Raw genomic sequence first — 7,132 nt, 5'->3', positions numbered from 1 at the left:
TCAGGGGTAAGGCCTGATTGGAGGCCTCTAGTCATCTGAGACACCCTACAAAGGTAAATGTTAGACCTCAACCCTCTCCTTCCCACCTGCCTTCTCTAGGTTAAGCCTCAGCCCTGCTCCTTCCCTGCCAGGAGGTGAGTAAATGTTTCTATCAGCAAATGTGATTTGCTGCCTCACCAGAGGTCCCAAAGCAACACTACAAAACCACCATGGGCTGAAGCCTCCAAAACTGTGAACCTTTCCTCTTCTTTAAATTGATTACCCCCGTTATTTTGTTACAGCAATGGAAAGACGGCTAACACAGGAGAGAATATGCAAGTAGATCCTTTCTCCATAGCCTCATTTAAACAGTATGGGGGTATGGGGGGGCTATCAGAAGACACAGAAGGAGCAGAGGTAAGGCAAGTGTTTGAGAGAGGTGCAACTCTGAAGAGGATCAACAAATGGGGTGTGATGTTCTTGGCTCATATGTACTTGGTTTGTGAGCATTGCATTTCAGTGGGCTAAACTCCAATTAGCTTTTGCCACCATGGGGTGTGTGCGTGGTGGAGGTGGTATTCCTTCAACCATGGAGGGACCAGCACAGCCTCTGGATTCTAACAACAGTACTATATGTCATAGAAATAACCAGGGCACTTCCCCCCAGCCACAGCTAGGGAGACTGGTTGTACTTTGTCTAGTTTCTGAATGGTCAATGGCTAGACTTGGTAGCTACTCATCACTGGAAAGGCTTTGATTGAGGTAGAGACCACAGACTCATGGATAGGCTTGGTGGGAGGCAGGTAGAAAGCACTTACAGAATTCTGTGGAACACTGACAGATACAGAAAGCAAGAACAATATAGGTTTAAAAACAAACAAACAAACAAACAAACAAACAAACAAACAAACAAAAAAACCACCTGCATTGCAGACCGTCTAAAAAGCCTTAACACTCAGAAGCACACGTTTGAGACAGGAGGATCCTGAGTTTGAGGTTATATTGGTTTACATAGAGGGAGCCTTTCTCAAAAGTCAAAACAAAATAAAATACAAGTAGCCCCCTCTACCTCTGGGATGGGGTGGAGCTCCTCTGGTTACCCTTGACAGTACAGGGTAGTAATGTGGTCAGCCACCTGATAGGAACAGGCAAAGACTCACCTGCCTGTGAGCTGTGGGCTTTCCCCAAAGCTGCTCTAAAGATAGAAGATAATTAAAAAAAAGTTTAAGTTAGAAAACAAGAGATTTGAAGTGGAGAGAAGAGAATCCAGGGAGGAAGTTTTGGTGCACACACGCTCTGATAACTTTGCTAGCATCACAGCGTGGCACGACTTTTGCCATCTTTGAATTCTACTAGGGCATGGCTGCATGGGACTAGAGTCCAAACCTCACTCTCTAGGCCAGGGCTGGCTGAGTCTTTTGCACTTGCATATCCAAGACAAATCAGGTTTTCTTCAATTGCCCTATCACAGCCTCCTGGAGCCTCTGAGACAGATGGATTGCCCTATCTATCTGTCTGGTAGGTAGGTCTGGTGAAGTCACAGGATACAGTGCAGCCACTAATGCCACCCTGTCCCACCCTTTAGCCTTAGAGCTTCTGCTTGTTTCCAGTGGCTGTCAGGTCATTGATGATGGGGATGATGACAATATGCTAATCGGACAGTACCATGCTGTACAATTTGGACACAGCTACTCCAGGGTCCTGGGGGTGGGGAATGTTATCATGCAAAGTGTTTCTGCCACTCTTGGGACACAGTAGAAGCTTTGGTAAACATAAAGTGTTTGGGTTTGTTTTGTTGTGTTGTGTTTTTTTATTAAAAATAGTGGAAAGTGACTTCAGTCATAGAAGACTCAGATAGCCTGATTTATAGTTTCAATTACAAAAATAAAATCCAGATTCCGGTGTTTCTCTGCAGCCTATTTTGTCTTACTGTGCTTTGTTTTGCTTTTCCCAGTTCTTTAACCTGCTGTGGCAGTCTACACAGCCTTGGACTGGCAAAATTCCTCGGGAAGCAAGAGCCGGGTTAGAGCAGTAGGAACCACCAGGGGGCGCACACCACCCAACCACAAGCAGAGTGGCCCGGGACGCTGCCGGGTTGTGCTTTTTGCATTTTGTTAAAGCTTTATTTGTCATTCCAAAACCTGGCAAGTATCGCAAGCCATTGAGTATAGAACTGTCTTCCTCAACATGCAGCATTTCCCCAACCACTCTCTATGTAATATTTCCCTTGATAAAATGCTTGTCACCTGGCATAATCCTGAGTTTGCTTTGCTCAACATAACCAAACAATTCAAACTGAACACATTTGGCCTTTGTTTTCAAATTCAGAGTCCTGATTAGTTGTTATCGAAAGGTTTGGTCGGTCAAGTGATAAATGTCACATACAATGAAACACTTTTGCAAACTCTCCAGCCGTTCACTATTAAAGGAGAGATATATGTAAAAAGCAAATTGAACTCATTAGCAACATATAATTCAGCTATTATCACTTGAAATGAGATGACATAGATAGCACTTCTGCTTTGAAAGTTATTTGGGAATTGACCTCCGTAATGAATTTCACATAATCCTTGTAGCATTTTATCTATTAGCAGTTGGGCAATAAACTATGGACAGGAACCAGTGCCAGACAGTCGGCTACAAACCCTGACAAGTCCAAACCCCAAGGCTGCATTGAAGATGATGTGCTTGTCCAATGCTCCACACTTTTCCTTTCCCTCGACTATTGATCCTGCAACACACAAGCAGTTCTGCTGGCTTTTAAGTAGGCCTAATATATAGGAATCCAAAGTTGTAATTCCAGTAAATTAAGGACTGGAGGGGCGAATACAGTGATGATATACTGTGGACCTTAGGAGTGGGGATGTCGCTCAATGGTAAAGAGTGTATGAGGACTGGGTTAATTCTTAGGCAATGCCCACCCCAAAGAAAGAAAAAAAAAAAAAAGAAAGGAAAGCAAGTCATTCCTCCTGACTTAAGACACCACCGAACTCATTCCAGAGCAGAGCCTGCTGCTCTTTGCCCAGCTCTCTGAGGAAGCCTTGAGAGGCAGAGTCTGCCTGCAATGCTGACCACCTCATCTGGTTCACCCTCTAAAGATTAGAGGGCATCAGATTGAAATTGGCTGAGGGGACAGAGACAAGGTAAGAACAGGACTCTCAAAGACTAGATAGATGCCATCACATCTATGCCAGGAGAGCTGGGTTGGCGTAGGTCAGGCGAGGCAGAAGTTGTTCATTCTTGTAAAAGACTAGCCCCAAGGCAGCCAAGGGAAGCTGGAAATCAGTTTCTAGGAAGGAGCTCGCTAAGGATGGCGGTTGCAATCTCTTCAGAAAAAAAAACGCTAGCACGTTTTCATTTATTTCTGCAAATCATCCATCAGGAAGCACAGCGGGTGCCAGTCAGTGTTGGAAGAACGGCGCCCTCATCATGCTCAGAGCAGATTCTCCAGGGCCCTCTGAGTGCGGGTGTGTTGGAGCTGGTCTTACTCCTTCTATTTATATCATGAAGCAGGCCTTACACAACCTCTTGTGTTCTAGGTTTCCTGTCTTCATTATGTTTGCAGTTCAGCTGGCAGGGACCAGGAGAACCCGAATGAATAGAATTCCACTGGTCTGAGTGAGGGCACGTTTATAATGCAGAAAGGGAAGGGATGGTGGGTTGTGGTTTTAAACATTTTGGTGGGCTGCATTTTTCCCCCTAAATACTAATCATTACAGGATGCCTGCTTTCTTTTTATTGCAAATTCAATTCGCCAAGTTCCAGTGTAAAAATCCAATCTCAGTGATTCATCCCCCCAAAGATACACGAGCCGAAGTTAACAATACTTCCTGAGATTCAATTGATGCCATTCTGGGGTATGCCACAATCTCTTATTATCCTCACGGTGGCTCTGTGCTGGAGGGGGAGACATAGACAGTCTTCCTTGACTTTCATTGGTTGTTTCTTTTAATTAATGTGGCCTTGAGAAAGACCTAAGCTTCAGCCTCATTTTTGTCAGCCTTAGGAAAGGGAATCGAACAGGTTACACACAAATTTCCCCCCAGCTTTCCCACATGTGGGCCTCCTTTTGGGGAGCATCAAGATGATGTCAAAGCCCTTTAGTGACTCTCATAAGGTCAAGCATTTAAGCAGAGCTGTACCCCACACCCCTGCACATCCTGTTTCAGTCTTTCCACTAAGCTGCATGGCTTATTACTGAGAAGGTGAACATTTCATCTCAGATCGGTAAAAACACCTCTGGGCAACATTGACCCTGCCCCGTGGTCAGTGTTTGAAGATCAAAGTGCCAGGTATTAAGGAATGTGCACATCTTCCTGTTTTCCTGTCTTCCTGTGAAAAGCTGAACAGAGAAGTCTCTCTCTCTTCACTATAGGAGTTCCTTTAGAGCAGAAAGGGAACTGGCCTTGAGATTTTTCTCCAATTCAGTGTTCCTAGACCGCCTTGTCCTTTGAGAGATACTGTGAACGCACCGATGGAACTCTTGCTATGTTGGACTTGATTTGGCTTCTTCCCTCGTTCTCTCCTGAGACGCTTCCATAAGAACTCCGGGGATGTCATGAGCGTCTCCTGATTTGTAATTGGAGCCAGCATAATGAGGAACCAGATTGTACAGCTGTTGACTACAGAGGGCAGCAACACCTGCTTTTAACATTTGCTTTAAAGTGGCTGTAACCATCCCAGATTAAGAGGGCCGGTCAGGGATTTAAATTGCAGTCCACTTCTAATGTGGTGTAATTAGATGTTAATGTGTCCACACCTTGCCAATTGGGTGGAGAGAATTATACTTGGATACATTATGTGCTTCTCATCCAAATGATCACGCTAAACTGTTTTGCTCACTGTGCATGGTTATGTAGCACAGTGCAAGAGATCTGGGGCCCCAGCAGGTCAGTGACTATTACCTCACTACCCTGTACACATTTGTAGACCATCAACACGGTTCATTAGTTTTTCAAAGACAAGAAAGTTTTCTTGGAGCAGACATCGCTAAAGCAATAAAAATGATGTCATCGTTCTTGAAGAGCATGCAGCATTTACAGTCAAATGAAATCTTTCACGCACATGTGCACATCTGACAGATGCTGGGAGAGAGCTGAAGTTGAAAGGGCTTCTTTACCCACTTAAAGCCTCTTGTCAACACTTCCTTTAACTGTGATAAATTCTGTCCTCTCACCTGAGAAGGTGACATTTCCTGGTAAATAAGCCTGGGAAGTGTCCTGGAACAGTAGCGTTCTATGAGACATTTCCCATAATGACGAAAAGGTTGTGGACCAGAAGCTGAAAGCAAGTCATTCCGAGCTCTGTCATCCATCAGGAGATCTAGGCTTCTGTTTCAGAAATCCACTGAGGACTCAGGGTCTGCTCAGAGGAACCCCTCAGGGAGGAGTTGAATAGTGTTCTGTCCCAGCCACTGGAGTCCCTTTGGAATTCAGAAGGTCCGTGAATAAACACAGGTGTTGACAGAGGCTAGTTAAGCATCTCTGAACAGCCTTCTGGACGGTGACCTAGTCACTCCCAGTGGCAGCCACTTCCAGGCACACAGGCACCCCAAAAGTCAAAACAAATGTAAGTGAGACACAGACAAGCTTCTTTGTAGTACTATCCCAGGCCTTTTATAGTCCTCCATTGAAGCCAACTCAATTGGCTTTCCCCTTTGAAGATCTTCTTGGCTTTCTTTCTTTTTTTTTTTTTTTTTTTTTTTTCAATAAGACACTGAAAAGGTATCCATAGTAAAAGGTAAGGGCCAAAATTTACAACTTAACCCAGACAATTAAATGAAACTCTCAATAAAGGCATCTTGTAAAACTGGAAAAAAAAAAGACACTTTTCAAAATTCTCTATCATCGCCACGTACATGTCTAGATTTAAGTCACTACAACTATTTGTTCTCACAAACTAGAGCTCTGGTGGTGCTGAGAGAGGCTAGATCTGGGTGTACATACCAGTAAGATGGGGTGGGGAGCAGGAGGAGGAGGGAGAAGAGGAGGAAGAACAGGAGATGGTGGAGATGTGGGACAAAAGGCCAAAGGAGGCAGGGCTGGGGTGGGGCAGGGTAGGAAGATATACTGATTTTTTTGGTATCTATTGGGCATTTGGGGACAAATGAAAATAAATATATTTTTTTCCCACTTGGTCCAAAATCCCATCTATAAGCATGTAAGCTGAATGGAATCCCTAGGTGGGCAGTTGAAGTCCAGAACATGTGAATAAAAGCACACATGTCACCACCACCGTCACCAACAAAACACACGAGGCTGGTGAAGAGGAGGGAATGTGCCCTTACTCAGCCTGATGGTCTGAAAAGAGTTGAGACGGGGATGAGCACCTCACTGGAGAACCAATTTACACTACGCTGTGAGCTTTTAACAGCATGTCTTCATTAATAATGGATTGAAAGCACATGGCAGCTTGTGCTAACAGATCACAAGCATCACTCTGTGATAAAGCAGGTGAGTCTCATGCTGCAGCCACCGCCCCACCCCCCAACAGGTTCTGGGATTTGCATGCTGAGTGACACAGCCAGGTTTGAAAGGTGAGAAACATTCTTCCTGCTCCACCTTCAGACAGGCTCCCAGAAATGCAGTGCAGGTGTGTGTGTGTGTGTGGATGCGTCCTCTCTTTCACCTTGCTGAATTTGCTGCTGTGCAGACTGGAGCAGCAAGCTGTCAGATCGACCCAAAGATAGCAAATTTAGTCCAGGCAGTTTGGAATTTCTTTTGAATAAATAGCTCACCCTAGCCGAACAACCTAACACATTTAAAAAAAGGGATCTCTGGGGAAAGATATTCCCTAGATCTGATTGGAAGCTGAAGAGGTTACAGGGTGCCCTGGAGCTGACAGTGGTAAGACAGCTGTAGACACAGTGACGTAGCTGCATCAGAGGTGGGACCAGGTCTCCATCCACCCCTACCCTTCTGGCAGTTCCCTGTCCTATCCATTCTAGACCTTTGAAGTCTTAGAAGAACTTATATTTGGAGAAGTAATTCTTTATCCCTTCTGACCCTTGGAGGCCAGAGGGTCACAATAATAGTGGTTCTCACCCAGCTGTCTGTATTTTTATAGGAAAGGCAACTAGTGGGCCCTGCAGAGAGCTGCTGTGTTAATGATGATGGAGTATGTATACGTGTGTGTATACACATTGCTGGAAACT

The sequence above is a fragment of the Peromyscus eremicus genome, chromosome 17, assembly GCF_949786415.1.
Source record: "Peromyscus eremicus chromosome 17, PerEre_H2_v1, whole genome shotgun sequence".
Lineage (NCBI taxonomy): Eukaryota > Metazoa > Chordata > Mammalia > Rodentia > Cricetidae > Peromyscus > Peromyscus eremicus.
This window is presented reverse-complemented; position numbering follows the sequence as displayed.